This window comes from Phascolarctos cinereus, unplaced genomic scaffold (genome assembly GCF_003287225.1).
Source record: "Phascolarctos cinereus isolate Bilbo 61053 unplaced genomic scaffold, phaCin_HiC Scaffold_726;HRSCAF=1367, whole genome shotgun sequence".
In the NCBI taxonomy this organism is placed as follows: Eukaryota; Metazoa; Chordata; class Mammalia; order Diprotodontia; family Phascolarctidae; genus Phascolarctos; species Phascolarctos cinereus.
The window spans coordinates 372,015,786-372,036,598 of record NW_027556098.1 but is presented as its reverse complement, the minus strand read 5'-3'; the positions used below and the strand labels follow the sequence as shown (position 1 = coordinate 372,036,598).

At 47.6% G+C, this 20,813-nt stretch overlaps 1 protein-coding gene and 1 long non-coding RNA gene across 9 annotated transcripts in view; one reads left to right on the top strand and one right to left on the bottom strand.

The window, feature by feature from the left end:
• Positions 1 to 1,068: 1,068 nt before the first annotated feature.
• Positions 1,069 to 20,813, bottom strand: part of AHDC1 (AT-hook DNA binding motif containing 1) — an 87,077-nt gene continuing 67,332 nt past the window's right edge. For all 8 annotated transcript variants that reach the window (XM_078145546.1, XM_078145547.1, XM_020983264.2 and 5 more), the window contains one exon: positions 1,069 to 1,545. The gene's annotated coding sequence lies outside the window, so the exon portion shown is untranslated. The remainder of the gene's footprint in view (positions 1,546 to 20,813) is intronic.
• LOC110206154 (uncharacterized) lies at positions 4,439 to 20,575 on the top strand. The gene is made up of 3 exons (XR_013482492.1): positions 4,439 to 4,620; positions 16,969 to 17,122; positions 18,929 to 20,575. It is a non-coding gene; the product is annotated as an uncharacterized LOC110206154 (long non-coding RNA).

Sequence of the window (20,813 nt, the reverse complement as noted above, 5' to 3'; positions counted from 1 at the left end):
GTCAGATGAGGGATTGGACTTAATGGCTGAAAAAGTCCTTTCTAGCTCTAGATGTAGAGTGTCTCAAAAATCCAGGCCCAGGGGTGGGGGGCAGATACTCAGGCTTAGGGTCGTAACAAGAGGACGAGGCCAGAGGCTTCCATCCACTCCTCTCCACTAGCTCCATCATCAGTGCGTTCTTGGTGTCAAGGAGGTTATATTCTAATGGAGCAGACCCTCCTCCCCACACACACACCCCTGGAGAAGGGAGAAGTGGGGGTGGAGTCTTCTAGGTGGCCTGGAAGAAGGGGAGATTTGGGGCTATGTGTATGGAAAACTTGGGGGGTTTGGAGGGATGGACCAAGACGATCTAAGGCGGCTTGGAGATAGATAGACCTGCTGTCGCTGGGCCTGGGAGAAAGGGATCCAGGAGTCCCAGAAGGAGGGGAGACCCAGGCCCTGGGCTGACAAGGGCATCCTACTAGATGGCAAACTCAGCGCAGGCAGGCACCATCTCCAACTCCTCTAGAGTCCAGTGCAGCGTTCTACACACAGTCAGTACTTGGTAAATGTTTCCTGGATGAATGTTGAGTAAGGGAAGGCAAACCCAGTGTTGGGGCTGGCACTCGGAAGCCCCAGAAAGCCTGGGGCCGGAACACTTGGTGCAGGGGGATCTGTGCATTTGGAGAATGAGGATGTGGTGAGACATGGAGGGAGGGCAAATCTAGCACTGACTCTGGAGGTGGAGAGTCCAGGAAGATGGGATGAGGGACAGGGTGGGGGCAACCATTTTGGGGAACCAGTGGCCAATGAAAACTCCCCAGGTCCTTCCCTCCCACCACTTTTCCCCACCCCCCTACTTTGCCAACACAAGAATTATTGACTTTTTTTTTTGCTTTTTCCATTTAATTTTTTTTAATACAAATTTGGATCTTTGGGTGTGTCCTGCCAACAGAAAACAACAACAACAACAGAAAAAAGAAAACAACCCAAAAGGAGTGAAAAAACCAGAAAGAAAAGCTGTCCCTAGAGAACCATCCCCCCACCCCCCACCATGCGTATTTGCACACCACGGAACCACAGCAGATGTACAGGGTGCAATATGCAATCCACAATTTATAATAAAACAGTATATACAATAAATAGGGTATTGTTCCTTTCTCTCTAACGACCTGTAAATAAATTTCTCAGTGCATACTGGAGGAGCTGCTCGGGCACGGCCTCTCTCGCTCGCAATCTCTCGCTCGCTCTCACAATCTCTCGCTCGCTCTTTTTTTTGTCTTTTTTTTGTCTAAAACTGTGTTCTGTTTTGTTTTGTACATTTTTAAAAAGTATTTACAATTGCTGGTTTTGTGCAGAAAGAGCTCACCTTCCGCTTCTGCGTGGAGGGGGGTGTGTGTGTGGGAGGGGGAGGGGTTCCCAGGGTCCAGGGTAGGCGATGGAAAAGGAGAAGGGGGCTTTGGGGTTCCAGGGTGGGGAGCAGTTGGGAGGGGAGGCAGAGGAGGTGAGTTGCTCCTGCGGGAGGTGGGGGACGATGGTAGGGATCTTGGCGTTGGTTTCTGAAAGCTGTGGAGGAAACACAAGACATGAGGTTAGGACTAGGCCTTCTTAGAGGTTAAGAACAGCCATATAGCAATATCCCGCCCATACCACCCCTACCTCCTACCTCTATGGAAATGCTAAGTCTGGATTATAGCAAACTACTTTTCAACTCTTCAGTCTGGGATTGTACTAGAAAAGCAATAATGAAGAACCCTAGAGTAGAAGTCAAGACATGAGGCTTGGTCTGTCTAGATTTGTGACTTTGGACAAATCATCACCCTCTCCCTTGCCTCAGTTGCCTCTTCTGTAAAATGAGAGTTGGATTAGATGTCTACCAAGGTTCCTTCCAACGCACACATCTCCAAATCCCCGCCATCTTTGACATCTGTGTTCTAACCATCTGCCTTCTGAGAAAGTCACTAGGAACTTTGACATTCTACATCATCAAGCCCCTTTCAGCTGACATTCTATGTTCTCAGGTCACTTTCTGCTCCAACATTTTATGGTCTAACACCCTGTGTTCTAGGGTTCTACAGTCAACCTAATAGGTCCTAGCTCAAAACCCTCCTCCTCCAAGAAGCGGCCTGATCATCTATCCCACCTACTCTTCACACCGTGCCCCCTTAACAGTCACATAAACAGGCCACAAAGAACTGTTACATGCTTCTTCATATGTTGCTTTGTTATCTAGTAGTTATGAATACAATGTAATCCCTCATATTTATGTAGCCCTTTTCAAAGCTCCCTAGAAACTGTTACTTCCTTGCATTGTCCCAAACCTCTGTAAGTATATGGAGCAAATATGATTTCCCCCTATTTTACAGCTAAGAAGACTGAGGCCCAGAGAAAGGAAACACCAGGCCACCCAGCGATTCTAAGGTATGTCTCAGGTCTTGTCTAGATGGTAAATCTTAGAGGAAATACCAAGTTTGGGAGGACTTTGATTCAGAGGGCTCATTTTAAGGATGAGGAGGTAAAACACCTTGCCCAAGGCCAGCCAGTCAACAAGCATTTATTAAACACCTACTGTGTTCCAGACACTGTGCTACGCCCCAAAGATTTACAGGTGGCTGAGGCAGGATTTGAACCAGGCTCTTTCTGACTCTAGATTCAGTTCTCTTTGTCTGCTGCGCCTGGGGTGGGGTGGGGGGGTGGGGAATGGGACTCTTGTTTTCTCCTGCCTTTATTTCCCTCTTAGCACACAGCACTATCTTACTCTGTGGTTGGAAGGGACTCAAAGGCTATCATGTCCAACTGAGGCTCACAGAGGTAAAGAGACTTGCCCAATGGTACCCAGACAGTCCTAGCAGGGACAGGATTTGATCCCAGATTCTTGGCCTCAAGAGCCAGCGTTCTTTTCTCTTCCGCTGCTCTCTCTCTCTTATTATTCCTTCTTCTCATCCCTTTTCTGCTCAGAGTCTCTCTGCTGCCTATGAGATCAAATTCAAATTTCTTAACCTAGCATTCTAGGCCCTCCATGTTTAGGCCAGCTTGGCATATTTCTTGTCCCATCTGACCCTATTCCCCAACCCTGCCATGGACTCTCTTTACCTGCCGACCCCAAACACTTTCCTACATCTGTCATTTCTTATGCCTGGAATGTCTTTTGTCCCTTTCCCTACCCAATCTCCCCCAGTGGAAAACATACCCATCCCTTATAAGGCCTTGGTCAAATGTCACCTTCTTCTTGAGCCCTGTCAGAAGGTAATAATAATCCTTTCCTTCTTGGACCTCATTTGGTTTGTAATTCTCATGTACATAAAAAAATTTGTCTGTATATGTCTCTTATTACCCAACTAGACTTTAAGGTCTGTGGGAGTGGGGACAGGGTCTCATCTAAATTTCACATCTTTCCCAGGCTGATGCAGTACTCTGTACACAATAGGCAATAATGTTTTCTGAAGTTGAAGCAGTAATTCCATTATGATCAGTAAGCATTTCCTGAACTGGTCATGCCAGAGAAACTGAGGAAATAGGCACAACAAATCTCAAACCCACAGGGTTCCTGCCCTTGGAGATGAGCTGATCACTTGTTTTCCCTTAGCCCTAAATATCTGAAATTACTATGGGTCTGGCCTTTATATTTCAATCTGACATCCAACTGGGGGTTGTTAGAGGCCTGGGATAGCCGCACATCATCAGCTTTTCCCCCAAACCTCTTTTGGGCTCCTTGGGAATCTCACTCCTTGCTACCAGGCTTCAAGACTTGGAAAAAGCTTCTTCTCTGGTTCAGAGAAGGGCTGACTCTTTTCCAATCTGGGGACACGGAGAGGCTAGGTCTGGGAATTATTGACCCCTCTTCTTTCTCACAGAACTTCCCCTCCACCCCAGCCAAGCCCCTACCTCCCTCATCAACCTCATTGAGCCTTTGTCCTTCCTGAACCTGCATTCTCTTCCCTGAACTTTCCCTGAACAAGAGTTTAGTCCCTGGACCCTTCCCTGAGCCCCTATCTCCAATTCACCTCCCATCTTTCCCAGTCTTTCTTCTAGCTGAGCCCTCATCCTACTCACTTAACCCTCACCCTCTTCCCTGAGCCCCTATCTCTGATTCACCTCCCCCTACTCAATCTTTCTTCTAAATGAGCCCAAATCCTTTCCCCTGAGCCCCTTTTCCCAACCTCTCAGGCCCTATCCTCTTACTGATTCCCCCATCCCTAGCTCTCATCCTTCTCCCTAAGCCTCCACCCCCAGAACCTGCCTTTCCTCTCCTCCAACAGAGCCCAGAGGACAATGGGAAGCTCCTCTCCCAGAAGCCAGAGAGGCCTCAGCAGACAGCCTCACCCACACTGTCAGAACATGCCTGCGCTAAACCCATGACTATGGCCACATGAGCCAAACCCTCAGCATGGCCCCAGGGCTGGAGAAGGAACCATCGCTCAGGGAACAGTGACGAAATCAGGAGCAGGGATGGGGACAGAGTCTGCTCCCCACTCCTCCCACCACCTTCTCTGGCCCAAGCACATTCAAATTCAGCTCAGCATCCCCTTCTTTGTCTCCAGGACATTCAGCAATGCGGATGGCTGTTTGGCTGTTAGTGCTGCTGAGGTCAGGCCTGCCAGGCACCCAGGAGGAATGTTGGTTTGGAGAGTACAAGGCCAGGTTAGTGAAATGACAGGCAAGGAACTGCCTTTGGGTTAGAAGGAGGATTGATATCAGGGCAACAGGTCGAATACAAGGTGACAAATGGAAGAAAAGCTATTGAGGAGCAGGGGGTGGGGTATATCTCTGTCAAAGGGTAGGTTGACAATAGCTAGGGCAGCAAGCAGAGGAATGGCTTTTGGGGTGGGGGATGTTTATCACTCCTGGTGGCAGGTCAGGAGGAGAGGAAGAGCAGGGGTTGGGGGGTTCTCTGGTGGGGGGACATGGCTAATAACTAGAGAGAAAACCATTGGGATGAGGGATGTCTCTGTTGGGTTGACAGGTGTACTGTGGTTTGGGTGACAGGAAAGAATGTTGGGGTGAGTCAGCGTTGGGAGAAATCCTCAGAAGTCTGTCAGCATCCACCACCAAAGCCAGCTGCATCCCGCCCTGCTGCAGAGCCTGACTCAGTCCTCGGGCCCCCTGACAGGGAGTGGGGTCACTTGGGAGCCTCTTTACAAGCCCCCCCCCATCAACCAACTGGCAGTCACTGCCAATGTCCCTTTCCAAACAGAGTCACCATGGTGATCTCAGTGCCCAGCAGGCAGCTTCCGCCAAAGCCCATTTCAGCAGCGCCAGGCACCCTGGTGGTGGTGGGGGGGAGTTCATCCTCCCTCCTCCAGAGTCAGTCCTGTTTCTCCACACACAGCTGGGCACAGCTGGGCCAGGGTCAGGCACTGCAGTGCAGCATCCGTTGTTGGGGTGTGGGAGGGAACAACTCAGGAAGGAGGAGTTGGAGGTTAGAAGGTGAAAAGTGGATGAGCTCTTAAGTCCCCTGGGGAAGGAGGAATGCATACCGTATTAGCTGGAGTAGAGGCTGCCCTCAAATATAGGCTGCACACCTATGTTATTCTCTTAGAGAGGAAAAAGAAAATCTGCCACACTGAGGTTCCGGAATCAGCCATGTTTGGGGGGAAATGTGGTTTGTATTTGGACCGGTATAGTCATCTGCCTTTCCCTTAGGTCACATGGGCAACAAGGACACAATTAACATCTTGGTCTCTTTAAGACTACTACCCAGCTCGAAATCACCAAACCCAATGATCTTTTCTGTCTCCTCATCCCCTTCATTTTCCAGACAGTAGCTGATATGCTCCCCCTCCCGCAAAGCTCTAGCTACCCATATGGGCGCTCAGCACAAGCAGCAGGAAAAATCCCATGGGGGTGGGGGTAGGGAAGAGACTCTCTAGGACTAAGGCTGCTGCTGGGGAAGCCAGGAGAAGGAGCAGGGTAGGGCCGGGCAGAAAGGGAGCTCACCTGGGGTACAACCACTCTAGGGCAGAACTACCCTGGGGGAAGGACCTGGGAGGCCTGATGGCTTCCCATTTGAACTAATTATTCTTGGCCTCTAGATGCTAAGCTCAGTTGTTTCTACCTTCTAAAGGAGAACAAAAGCTGTCAGCACCCTCTACATGTTATCACCCTGGGGATAAGATTCTGCCCTAGTTAGAAACTGGGCCCCCTCTTCCTTTCTGAGGCTCTCTCATTTCATGGCTTCCATGACGGCTCCGTTGGCCTGGTTCCTCTCTGTCGGCTTTTCTTCCGCTTCTCGCTACCTCAGCATAGATGTCCCCCAAAGATTGGTACTTGGGCCTCTTCTTTTCTCTCTTTGGGCTCCTTCAGAGATTTCATGCTCGACACAGCTACTGACCTTAACCCAACAGCTTTTTTCTCTGCTGGTCACCCTACGTGAGACCCGCCACCCCAACAGACATCCCTACCCTAATAACTATTCCTCCACTTGTCAGGCTTCCTCAAGTCCCTGACCAAAATTCTACCTTTGACAGGAAGCCCGTCCTGGACCCCGGAATGGCCAGTGCCTTCCCTGTGTCGATTACTTCCAATGTATCCACTATCTAGTTTGTTTGCACATAGTTGCTTGCATGCCGCCTCCCCCATTAGACTGGAAGCTCCTTGCGAGAAAGGGTAGTGTTTTTGCCTTTCTCTGCATCACCAGGGTTTAGTTTAGTGCTGGCACATAGTAGGTGCTTAATCAATGTTTCCTGACCATTGTCGCCCTGTGTCATACCTGCCACCTCAAAGGAGGTTTGGACTCCCATAGATCCAACTGTTTCCACCATGGGGATGACTTTCAGATCTCCATCTCCAGGCCTCACTTCCATCCTGACCTCAAGTCCTATGTGTCCAACTGTTGCTGGACACCTCCCCCACGGACGTTCCATTTCTGCATCAAAATGAACTCCTCACTCTACCCCACACCCCAGCCTTCTCCTCTTCTCAGCTTCCCTATTTCTGTTGAATTTCCTGAGCATCCACATTGGTCTCTTCAGGCTATTTGTCTTCCTCACTGGTCTTTTTGTCCTTTGTCTTCAGAATTCCATATCTGAGAGGTTCCTGACCCTCCTGGGCTGACTTCCTTGTAAAGTTATGGTTCATGGGATTCTACATATCCTTAAGGAGGCCCTTCCCAGTTTTCTTAGTTGTTAGTGCCACATACCCCTTAGCCTCTATTTAATATCCCTGAACATTTTGTACAACACCTCCTCCATAAGAATGTAAGCTCCTTGAGGGCAGGCACTGTCTTGGATTTTGTCTTTGTAACCCCAGCAAACTAGCATAGTACCTGCTCTGTAGTCCAGACTTAAAAAAATGATTGTGGATTGATTCACACCATCCTTCTTCTAGTCTATTAATAATGATAATAATAATAATAATGACAATCAGCATTTATATGGCAATTTCATGTCTGCAAAACACCTTACATATATTATCTCATTTGATCTTTACGACAACCCGATGAGGTAGATGCTATTATTATCACCACTTTACAAAGGAAACTGAGGGTCAAGAGAGACAAAGCAATTTGCCTAAGGTCACACAGCTAGTGCTCGAGGTAGAACTTGAACCCAGGTCTTCCAGACTCGAAGTCTAGCATTCTATCTACTCACTACACTGCCTCTTACCCAGATTTAAAAGCTTCTCCGAGTAATCCCTGACTCTTCCCTTTCCCTTGGCATCCAGCTGATTACCAAGTCTTTTGTAATCTGTAATTTGTCCCCACCCTGTGACTCTCAAAGGCCATCACTCCAGTGTTGTCATGAGTTGTTTTTCAGTCATGTCTCACGCTTTGTGACCCCATTTGGGGTTTTCTCGGTAAAGATACCGGAGTGTTTTGCCATTTCCTTCTCTAGCTCACTTGACAGATGAGGAAACTGAGAGCTAGTGAGTGTTTGAGGCTGGATTTGAACTCAGGTCTTCCTGACTACAGGCCCAGTTCTCTATCTACTGCACCCTCTAGCTACTCACATCACCCCAGTACAGATCATTGTTATCTTCTTCCCAGTTTCTTCTTGACATGATCCACCCTACACATGCTTCTAGAATCATCTTCCTTCCATATGGTTCTGATCACATCACTTCCCTACTTTAAAACCTTCAATAGCTCCCCATTTCCTACAGAATAAAGTCTAAGCTTCTTCACCCTGGCATTCAAGACCTTCTGCTACCTGATTCCAATCTACCCTCCCAGTTTTATGCCCTCCCACATTTCTACTCTGCTCTAGCCAAACTGGTTTATTGTCTTCTGAACATAGGCTGTTCCTCCCTACCTCTGCATTTCAGCTCATTATCTGGATGCCTTTCCCTCTTGACCACTTGACCACTCATCCAGCAGGCTACATCCTTCAAGGCCTGGCTCAAAGCTCCCTTCCTCTAGAAGTTTTCTGTGACCACCCCAGCCTGTAGTGGTGTCTCCCTTCTTTCAACTCCTCTAGCTCTTAACTCTCCATCCCGCCAGCTGAGCCCCGAGGGCAGACAGACACACATGGTTTGTTATTGATTCAATTCAATACAACAAACATTAATGAAACAGGAGTTTCTCTGGTAAGCCTAGCATTGGGGCTACAAAATCATTCCTTCCCTCCTTTCTCTGTGTGTCTCCCTGAACCAGGAGCTCATTTGTAACCAGAGTGCCCCGCACACAGTAGGCTCTTCACATGTGCCTTTCATGGCTCATGAATCTTGTCTTCTTGCAGGGGATGGGGATCCTCAATGCCAGCTCCTAACCACTCACCCCACGGCCAGCGGAGAGCTCATACAAATAGTGATGAGGCTTCTCTTGTGCTCACGCCTTCCCTTCTCTGGCTCTGCTCCTGACTCTCTGGCCTTCTTCCTCCACTGTCCCTAGCAGCTTTCTTGCCCTGGAGGACCTCTTGGCCCCTTTAGCCCCTTCTTCTGATTGGTCAGTCACTCCAAGAAGCTCCATTTTAAGGAAGTGCCCAGGCCAGCCATGTTTGCTCCTCTCCTTTCTTTCTCCTCCCTCTCCAAACAGGCCCTCATGGGTACCTTTTCCTCCTACCTTTTATGTTGTGTCATCTCCCACCAGAATGTAAGCTTCTTGAAGGTAAGGACTGTTCTTCTTTTTGCTTGTACTTGTATTCTCAGCACTTAGTACCACACAGTAAGCGTTTAATAAATGCTTGTTGACTTGACAGCTTTAAGGTTTACCAAACCATCACTGCATACCCACTGTGTGAGTAGGGGAGGCCCTACAAGAACCAGTAACCCTAGCTGACAGACTTGAAGAAACACTGAGTCTCAGGGAGGTTCAGGGCCTTGCCTTGGGCATACAGGTTGTGAGAAAGGGAGCTGGAATTTGAACTGAGAGCTTGTGACTTCACCCTACCAGGTAATATAAAAGTCATCTGTTCGGAGTTCAAGAAGTACTCCTAGTGACAACGGGTTCATCTCCCTACGAGTGGCTGTTTTAGGCTAATAAAGTTGGCCTCTAAGATAGTCCCTAGGGGCAGCTAGGTGGCACAGTGGCTACAGTACCATGCCTGGAGTCACAAAGACTCATCTTGAGTTCAAATATGGCCTTAGACACTTACTAGCTGGGCAACCCTGGGAAAGTCACTTTACTGCCGTCTGCCTCAGTATCCTCAACTGTAAAATGGAGATCATAACAGTACCTACCCCCCCAGGGGTCGTTGTGAAGATCACATGAGATAATACTTATAAAAAGCACTCAGCACAGTGCCTGGTACACACCAGGTGCCTTATAAATGTTTGTTCTCTTCTCTTTCCTTCCCTTCCCCCATCCCAGGTCCCTCAGGGCTCTAGATATATAATCCCATCAGTGGAGGATTTTTTTTCTGGCCCTCACTTACTTAATATGTAAAACGAGGATACTAGATGGGTTTTAGGGACACTTTCAGTATCTGAGCTCTTGTGTTCTAAGGAAACTCTCAAGTCTAACATTAGAATGTACTTAGGGCTCTGAGTCCATTTTCTAACGCCCCTTTCAGCTCTGACATTCCATATTCTTTTTTAAAATTGAATTTTACTTTTACAAAGATCTACCTTTTCTTCCTCCCCCTTCTCCTCCATGAGAAAGCAAAAACAAAACAAAACAAAACAAAACAAAAACAAAATCTTTGTTACAAACACATATAGTCAAGCAAAACAAATCTCCCCCCCTCCCCCGGCCACGCCCCTCAAAAAACGTCTCAGTCTGCACAGAGTCCATGACCTCTGTCAGGAGATGGGCATGATATTCTGTGTTCTGAGGACCCTCCCAGCTCTGAAATTCCATGTTTTAAGGCCTCTAGAAGCTCTAAATTCTAAGTTTTAAGCCCCCCGCAGATGTGACATTCTCTGTCCTAAGTCCCCTCCTAGCTCTGGCATTGTGGCCTAAAACCTCTCCTAACTCTGACATTATGTGTTCCAAGGACCCTCCCAGCTCTGACATTCTGTATTCTAAGGGCCTTTCCACCTCTGACATTCTGTGTTCTAAGAGCCTTCCCAGTTCTGACATCTTCTGTTCTAAGGGCCCTCCCAGCTCTGACACTCTAGGGTCAAAGGTCCCTCCTAGCTCTCAAATTTGATGTTCTATGGTCCCTCTCTTCTCTGATGTTCTATGTTTTTAGCTCCTACCCAGCTCTGATAATTTCAGATTCTAAGGTCCTGCCCAGATCTGACATTCTATGTTCTAAGGCCCCTCCCTGCTCTGATATTGCATGTTCTAAAGCACCTCTCTGCTAGGTTCTATTTTTTTTTTTTACATTTTATGACCTAATATCTTCTGGTCTAAAGACCCCTTTTTGGCTCTAGGATTCTAGGAGACAAAAGATTTCTTCTTTCTTACAACAAGAGGGAAGACTACTATAGACAGAAATAAAGAGGTGGAGGTAGAAGGTGGGAATAAACAGCCTTTGAGGCTCTTTCCAGTTTTCGAACAATGGTCGTTGTGCCTGGACTAACCACACCAAAAGAATCTAGTGACAAGATGCCTGAAATGGTTTCCCTTGTTGGTTGTGTGGAGACTTAGTCACTAAACAGAATCCTTGTTATACTCCAGTTTCTGGACTGAAATGGAGAGTTTTTTTCCCCTCCCCCAAATATCGAGGGGAATTTTCCAAGTCAAGTCAACATCTGTTATTAAGAGCATTTTTTAAAGTTCCCACTTTGCACTAGGCAGAGGATGCACAAAGGAAGACAAGAGAAGAGAGAGTCTCTGCCCTCAGGGACTCCTTGGTTAGGGAAGACAGGACATGCATAGAGCTAAAGGCTGAAAAAGGGACATATGAGCACAGCAAAATAATTGCTGGATGAACCAGGTGAGGAAGGGAGTAATCAGAGAAGAACAGAATCAACCGAGGAAAGCTTTCTGGAAGGGATAAACTGTATTTGTCAGACCTGTTTCCCCAACTAGATCATAAATTAATAATCAGAGTTATGAGAGCTAGGAGCGACCTTAGAACAGAATGTCAGAGCTGGAAAGAGGCCTTAGAATATTGACTCCTGGAGTTGTGAGAGACCTTAGAACACAGAATGCTACAGCTTGGAGGCTCCTGAGAACACACAAATGTAGAAGCTGAGAAAGACCTTAGAAACCATCCAGTCTGACTTCATTCTAACACGGAATGTCAGACAGAGCTGGGAAGAACCTTGGAATACAGCATGGGAAATGGAAGGGATCTCAGAACATAGGATTTTAGGGTGAGAGAGGGTAAACCTTAGAAGAGAGAATTTGAGAGCTAGAAGAGACCTCAGAAGAGAGAATGTCAGAGCTGGGAGGGGCTTTAGAATACAGAATGTGAGAGCTGGGAGGGCCATGACACAGTTTCTCAAGGCTAGGAAGGTCTTCAGAACACAGAATGTGAGAGCTGGGTGGGACCTGAGAACACAGAATATGAGAACTGGGAGGGCCCTTAGAACATAGAATGTCAGAGCTGGGAGGGCCCTTAGAACTTAGAATCTCAGAGCTGAGAAGGACTTTAGACATCATCCCTGTCCAACTTCCTCATTCTACCCATGAGAAAACAGGCCCAGGGTGGGCAGGGGTAGGGAAGTGCTACGCCTGTGGCCATGCAGCAAGTTAGTGGTTGAACCTAGACCTCCCATCTCCTGGCTCTGAGCTCTTTCCACCATGCTACATCCCCCTTTTTTGAGGAGAGTCCCTGTTTCACTAACCACCTTCCCCCTGCCCCACTCTCAAGCACTTCCAAGAACCTGGCCTCCACCTAATGGGACTGAAGCACTAACTGCTACCAGAAAGGCAAACTGGGCTTCTCTGATCGAAGGCTCCTGATTGGTTGTCAGAAGAGAGATCCCAAAGCCTGTCATTACAGGTTTCTCTTCCAGAATCCTGACTTAAAACCAAGTGGGAATAATCACACCTCCTCTCTCCCATTGGGTTGGGCCAGGTTGCTAAAGTCTAGGAAGACAACTCCCCCAGGAAAAGAATTCCAAGTGCTCCATGAGGCATGGGCACCACTAATCAGGAAACATGGTTTTAAGACCTGCTCTGCCCCTAACTGGCTTTGTGGACCTGAGCCTCAGTTTACTCATCCACAAAGTAGGCATAAAATAATCCTGGCCCTACCTATTGAATTCAACAAGCATTTATTAAGCTCCTATTATATAGAGGTAGCTCAGAGGCGAAGTGGATAGAGCACTGGTCACAGAGTCAGGAAGACCCGAGTTCAAACCCTATGTCAGACACTCATTAGCTGGGTGACCTTGGGAAAGTCACTTACCTCTTTCTGCCTGTTTCTTCAATGGTAAAATTGGGATCATAATAGTACCTATCTTCCAGGGTTGTTGAAAGGATCAAATGAGATAATTTTTGTGAAGGCCTTTGCAAACCTAAAAGCATTCGATAAAGGCACTATGCCCTGCACCATGCACTATGCTAGGTGATGGGGGAACACAAGAGAAAACAAGTCAGTCCTGTCCTTGAAGAGTTTACATTCTACTAGGGATATGTGTCTTGTACAAACACAAATAAACATAAGATACATTCAAAATAAATACAAAGTAATTTGAGGCTGGCTCTGAAAGACTTTCTTGAAGGTCCAGAGCTGGGTTCTAGAGCTGAGCCTTGAGGGGAGCCAGGCTTGGAGGACAGCCTGTACAAAGACACTGAGGCAGGAGGTGGAATACTGAGTACAAGGAGGCGTAGTAAACAGAGCTGGTCCTGGAGTCAGGAGGACCTCAGTGCAAATCTGGCCCCAGACACTTACCAGCTATGTGACTCTGGGCAAGTCACTTTACCCTGTTTGCCTCAGTTTCCTCATCTGTAAAATGAGCTGGCGAAGGAAATGACACACCACTCCAGTATCTTTGCCAAGAAAACCCCAAATGGGGTCATGGAGTTGGACATGAATGAAAAATGAGTCAACGATTAGCAAGCAGGCCAGTCTGGCTAGACTGACATGGATGAAGGTAAGGGGAGCACACATTTATTAAGTTTCTACTGTGTGCCAGGCACCTTACACCTATTATCTCATCTGATCATCACCAGGACCATTTTACAGTTAAGGAAACTGAGGCAGACAGAAGTATAGCATCTCAGCTGGAGTCATGCAGATAATAAATGTTTGAGGTAAATGAGTGAATGACTCGGGTCTTCCTGATTCTAGGTCCAGTGTTCTGTCTACTGGGCCACCCTGCTAGGGAAGAAAGATAGGCTTCCATAAGATTGACAAGGGCTTTAATGAAATGCCAAACTGAGGAGTCTGCATTTTATCCTAAAAACAACAGGGAACCACTGAAAGTTCTTGAGCCTGGCAGAGTCTGGTCAGACCTATGTCTGTCTGGAGGAAACAAGATAATCTAAGTCAAATGCTCTGCAACTATAAAGCATCATATAAATTTGTTATGATAGTTATTTTCCCAGCAATGAGAGGCTAGAAGAGGAGGTTTCTCTAGTAGGTTCAAGTAAGGCTAATATGATAAAGTTGATGCTCAAAGTTCTATGGATCGTCCAAACCAACTTGCACCCCACCTTCCTCCTGCTCTAGAATCTGCAAGGGCTCCCCATTGCCTCAAAATTTCAGCTAAAGTCCCACCTTCTGCAAGAAGACCTTCCTTGTCCTCCTTAATCTTAGTGTCTTCTCTCTTAGACCAGCTCTAATTTATCCTGTCTGTAGCTTGTCTGTACATAGCTCTTTACATATCTCCCCCATTAGACTGTAAGTTCCTTGAGGACAGGGACTATATTATTTTTTTGCCTTTCTTTGTATCTCTATTACTTAGTTCAGCGCCTGGCACACAGTAGGAGCTTAATAAATACTTGTTGACTTACCTTTTCAGCCCAGCCACAACCTGGCCCTTAATCCTCAACCTATGTTCCAGCTAGACTGGTGTACTCCAGTGCTACCACATACAATGGGCTCATTCCTGCCACCATATCTTACTTATCTCTTCAAGGCCCAGATCCAAACACATCTCTTCCAGGAAGCCCTCTCATATTCTATAGCCAGGCATCATAGGCCCTTAGAGCCTGTAGGAACCTTAGGAATCATCTGGTCCAATTTCCCTCACTGACAGAGAAACTGAGGCTGAGGAGGAATGACCTACAGCTAAGTGAGAAGCAAGCCAGGGATCCTATTCCATATCCTTTGACTCAATCGGGTGGTCTCTTTTCCACACTACCCAGTTTCAAGCCCCCTCCAAGCCTCAGGGATCCCCACACAACTTAGTACCCATCCTACCCTGTATTGGACTATTCGGTTTCAGATGTATAAAGTTCATCTTCCCAACTAGAACATCGGCTCCCCGTGGGCAAGGGCCCTGTCTTCTTCCCTGGTCTCTCCAACCTGCCCCCATGATTGGGCTGGGCAAAGTAGGGATTTCCTAAGTCCTCAGTGACTTCCCACCCCTTCTATCCTGAGCCTGGCATCAGAGGGTGAGGAATAAAAAAATTCAGCTGGTTTTAATCTCAGTCTGAGGTAAAATGGGATGAGTTAATCCACTGGAGGGCAAAAAAGAACCCAACCCCAAGTCTACCACATTCCAAAGGCCTGCTCGGCATAGCAGCCTACTAAATAAGGGCGAGTCTGGGTAGCTAAGACCGGACTCTGTGATTTTAGATAAGCATTCTTTTTCTTAAGTTTTAATGCCTGTGGAGCTGAATCCTGTGACCTGTTCCTCTCACCCAATTTGGGCACAGGGTTCCCTGAGGGCACCCCCAGGGTGCAGTAGCATTGCCTGGGGGTGGGGCAAAGGGCAGCATCTGCTATGTCTTCCCTATCAGACTAAGGACTCCCTAAGGGTGGAGACTTTGTCCCCCTCCCCACTAGAGCAGGAGCTTCTTGCACGGGCCAAGGGTACTATGTCTCCCCTGTCAGACTGGGGGCTACCCAAGGACATACATCTTTGTGCATCATCTTTGACTTCCTCACTCTCATTCCTTTCCCCATATCCATCCAATCATCTGCCAAGTCTTGGCATAACCATCTTTGTTTTTGTTGCTGTGGCTCAGTCGTGTCTAACTCTTTGTGATCCCTTTTGGGGTTTTCTTGGCAGAGACATTGGAACAGTTTGCTATTTCCTTCTCCAGCTCATTTTACAGATGAGGAAACTGAGGCAAACAGGGTGAAGTGACTTGCCCAGAGTCACACAGCTAGTAAGGTCCCCTTCTGTCCTTTGACACTGCCACTGCCCTGATGTAGCCCCTCCTCATCTCATATCTAGATCCTTACAGTGGCCTGCAGGCTGGTCTCCCTGCTTCAAATCTCTCTACTTAGCTGTCAAACTGATCTTTCTAAAGGATAGGTCTGACCCTGTCACCCCACTATCTGGTCAACTCCATTGGCTCCCCGGCATTTTCAGGCTTGTACAGTCTTCCTTCTACCTTCCCAGTCTTCTAGCACAAGTCATACTTACACTGTCCCCCACATACTCAGTATGTGGGGTATGACCCAGAGACCCCGGCCTCTTGGGGTTCCTCCATCTCACAACTCTGGGCATCTTCAATGGCTGGAGCTTACATCTGGAATTCTCTCCCATCTTTGCCTCCTAAGCTTCCCTGGCTAAAGCCCCATCGATGTTCTGCAAGAAGCCCTTCCTGGTCCCTGTCAATGCCAGACCCTTCTACATACTGATCATCTCCCACAGATTGATCTGTACTGAAGTACCTGCATGCTGCTTCCCCCATTAGACTGGGAGCTCCTTGAAGGTAGGCCTTTCTGGGTATTCCCAATGCAATAAATCTTAGCTGTCTTGACTATTTAGGGAACTGAGAGGCTGGGTCTGCTTTCCCTTCTAGGAACAGCACTGGCCGGGACTGTATCTCCTGTCTCTGCCCTGACTCCCCGAGTCACCAAAATTCAGAATTGGAAAGAACCTTGGAGGCCAGCTAGCCCAACCTACAAAAGAACCAAGCAGCGGTCACACAGCCTTCCCTGGAAGACCTCTAGAGGAGGGAGGGACCCTGCTCCCATTCCACTTCTGGGAAGTTAGTTTTTCCTGACTTCAACCCAAATCTGATCCTTTGTGACTTAAACCCATCAGCATTTATTACCACCTATTATTTGTCAGGCACTGTGGCAGGAGCTGGGGGGTACAAAGAGTCCTTGCCCTCAAGTTCACATTCATGTGTGTGTGTGTGTGTGTGTGTGTGTGTATGTGTGTGTGGAGGACATGTACACATTAACCAATCCATCAGTCAGCAGGCATTTATGAAGCTCCGACCATGTGTCTAGCACCATGCCGGTGCTGGTGACACAGAGAAGGGAAATTAATCCATGCCCTCAAGAGTTGAAGTGTGTGGGGGCAGCTAGGTTAGTTTGGGCAGTTAGGAGGACCTGAGTTCAAATCTGGCCTCAGACACATAATACTTACTAGCTGTGTGACCCTGGGCAAGTCACTCAATTGCTTCCAAAAAAAAAAGAATATATACTGTATAAATCCCAAAATCCACCTACTGCTCCTCCATCTGCCCTTTGGGACCAAACAAAACCAGGCAAATCTCTCCTCTACAGCATCATTCTTCCAATACCTAAAGGCAGCTATTAATGGGAGTCTTCTCCAGGCTAAATGCCCTTGGTGCTTTCGATCTAGGCTCACCTGGCCTGAACTCAAGGCCCATTGCCAACCTGGTCTCCTGTCCCTGGACCTGCACCAGCTTATCAACATCCTTCCTACCACTTGGACTGAACACACTACTCCAGCTGGATGGCTCAGGGGACAGAGTGCTGGGCCTACAGTCAGGAAGGTGGGTACAAATCTGGCCCGAGACACTACCTAGCTGTGTGACCCTGGGTAGGGCACTTGACCGCTGTTGCCTCAGTTTCCCCAACTGTAAGAAAGGGATAATAATAGCACCTGCCTTCCTGAGTTGTTGTGAGGATCAAATGAGATAATACTTGTAAAGTGCTTAGCACGGTGCCTGACACTATATAAACATAAGCCATTATTATTGTTTTGCTGTTATTCGATTTGGTCAGACTAGGGCAGAACACAGAAGGACAGCTTATTTGTTCCTGGAAATGATGGCTGTGGTTCACTGAAACCCCCAGATCTTTTTCATACATGCTGCTACCTAGATATACTTCCTCCATCTCATACTTAGGAAGCTGACAGTTTAAATGTGAGTATGAGACTTTCCATTTATTCCTACTAAATTTTATCTTATGAGATTCGGCCCAGGGTCAAGGACTTCTGTGGTTCCGACTCTTTCATTCACTCTGTTACCCATCCTGCCCAGCTAGGTGTCACCCATTGATTTAATGAATATGGCACCTATGCCTTTATAACCCACATGATTGGTTAAAGGGTTAAGGAGCACACACAGGACCAAATGCAGATCCCAAAGGCTTCCACTGGAGACTTTCTTCTCAGATTTGGTTCTAGTCATACAAGCACCGAGTTCCACGTCATGTGGATGCTACATTTCACAAATCTGACCCTGAAATGCAGTATCCTGCCCAATAAGGTGAGGGGCTGTGAGAGGCTGAGAGGTAATAAGGGCCAGACTATGAAAGGGGTTATAAGAAGCCACAAGATCATGAGTGAGGGGCTGTTAATGGGAGAGGCCAGGAGGAAGTGAGGAGGCACAGAGAATCCACGAGGATGGAAGCAGGAGGACCTGCCGGGGGAGCTGAGTTTAAATTGGCAGTGGCCGAGATGGTGATCAGACATAAGAAGGGACTTCCTCACCATGAGAACATGGCCAATGAGGTAGCAGTGTTTGGATGGAACCTTCTTATTCAGAGACTCAGAGTTGGGGAAGATCACCTCCTAAAAGCCAGAATGATCAGGAGCTGGCTTTGAGGATTGAGTTGGGGGGGGGTGACCTTCAGGAAGGTTTTTCCCTTCTCTTTGACTCTCTCAGTTCTGGCCCTTCCCCATTTTTCCACCTGTACATCCCAGTCTCGATCTCCAAGCTTCAGTCTGGGAGCCATCTCGGGCAGAGACGGTGTTTCTGGCCCCTGCTTTCAGGATGGGGGCCAGGGAAGGTCTGAAAGCCCCTTTTCCATCCTTTCACTGAACTCTAGCATTTAGCCCAGCAGCCAGAGCTCTGAGATTACAGCCAATTTGAAATTCCCGTTTTATTTTTCTGAAGCAACTTCGACCCACTGGATGTGAAAACTGAAAGGGCCCTTGGAACATAGGTCGAGGCTGGAAGTGACTTTAGAACACAGAATGTTAAAGCTGGGAGTAACCTTAGAACACAGGATGTTAGAGATGGGAAGAGAGCCCTTAGAACTGAGTGTGTCAAATCAGGGAGGGGCTTTAGAACAAAAAATAAATATCTCTTAGAACAGATAATGCTCAATCTGGACGGGACCTCAGAGCATGGAATGTTGGAGCCGAAAGAGACTTTAGAACACAGAATGTCACAAATGACATGGACCTCAGAAACTAGGTCGGCGCTGAAAGAGACCGTAAGATATAGAATGTTAATCCTGGAAAGGACCTTAGAACACAGATGGTCAGACCTGAAAGGGGACTCTAAACACAGAATGTTAGCGCTGGAAGGGACCTCAGAACCATCTAATCTGATCGCTTCATTTCACAGAAAAAGAAACTGAGACTCAGAGACTTGCTAAAGGTCACCCAATGACAGAGCACGGAACAGAGCCCAGCTTCCTGATGGCTGGTCCACTACGGCCAACCTCTTTGCTGACATCATTGCCCACTGTGCCCAAGTCCTTTGTTGGTACTCTTACTTCCTCAATTAATTCTCACTTTCCTCTTGCATCTGGAAGCTCTCCCCACCCTCTCAGCTCCTGGGAAAAGCCTTATGAATCCAGACACTAAATCATCCCCATTTCCCAGACCCATACAAACATGGGGAGGCTGCTGGGTTGCTGAGCAATCAGTGCTGTCTATTTCCAGTATGGGGTGGGGAGCAGGGAGAGGATGAACAGGGAGCAGGATGGGGAAGCTGGATGCCGTCCCAGGTGCCCCTGAGCCAGGATCTTCACTGGGCAACTTCCTTATTTGGTTTGACACGCTGTGACTTGCCATGAGGTCAGACACCCCCATATTCCAATAGAAGAGCAGGATCTAACAGACGGGGCTTTCTGATAATTTGACACTTCTGTATTATCTAGGAGTCCTTTCTCTCTCTAAAAGAAGGGTGAAAAGTTGACCTTTTCTAACTCTAAATGAAAACCTCCCCAGCCTGTCTCTGGCCTCTGGTACTAAGGGCTCATTGCCAGTCAGCTGGAGCTCAGTGAACTAAATCTGTGACTGTCCACCCTCTACCTCCTCCCTACCCCCCCCCAAAAAAAAGCCATGTGATAATTCTCAGGCTAAATAGAAATGAATGTTGGATATCTGTGATTCTGGATTATCTGTGCCATGGTCACTCCTCCACTGGTATGGATCATGAGTTGATTGTGGGTGGAATGGTAGGTTTTTGGCTTTTTTTCACCTCACAGGCATTTGGGAATTTGGGAACAATGGGTGGGGCAGTCAGAGCTTGGGAGGGGAGTCTGAGAGGGTATAACTGAAGCTTAAGAGCACCAAATCACTAAGGCCTCTTCTCCCCTTGCTCTAAGCCAGACTCCATGTAGAATCCTACTGAGCAGGAGTAAGCCAAGATGGCTCAACATTGGTCCCACGGTTGTCTTAGATCGTCTAGAGGGAAAAAATCAAAACCCAAACTACCAGAAAGGCAAACTGAGGGAGGAGGGCTAAACAGAAGATAGAGTAGGAGGTTGAGAACAAGGTCAGGCTGGCATCTCCTGGCTCACCTTTGCTCCAAATCCACAGAGAGGGATGTCTGAATTTTGTAAAGCCCCAATGGGAAGCCACTTGGAGGATCACTGTGTGTCCTGCTGGTCACCCAGTGACCACCAGCTCTTAACAGCTGGATATGCCTGTTGTCTGCCCTTGTACAAACAGATGATCCACCTGTCAAATTGTTTCTCTCTCTTCGTCTACGTCTCTTTCTCTCTCCCTCCCTCTCTCACTCTCTGTCTCTCTCATTCACACACATCCACACACACAAGAGAGAGCGAGAGAGCGAGCGAGTGAGCGAGAGACAGAGAAAGAGACAGAGACAGAGAGACTATACTAGACATACCTGTTGATGACTGTCTTTTGTCCTGGTATGGGGTACCTTGGGCCCAGACACTTTATTCTGAGGGTTCTAGGGTAGTATCGTTATGTCCAGGCCGGACTTGTTTTATTTTATAAAATGTACAATTTTCCTCCCTTTTGGGCTTATTTTACTTATTGTTGTTTGTTCTTCAAACCAACAACAAAGTCAGAACAAAAAGCAGAGGGATGATGAAGAGACCGTGATACCATCACCCCTCAAACTTCAGTTTACGATATCCGTAAGCCGTCAGGAATATTGAGAGACAGCAGGACGTTGCTCATACTGTCTGGCCTCTGCTGACTTTGGGTTGAGGGGGCTGGACATTCAAGGCCTGAAAACCCACCTCACCCCA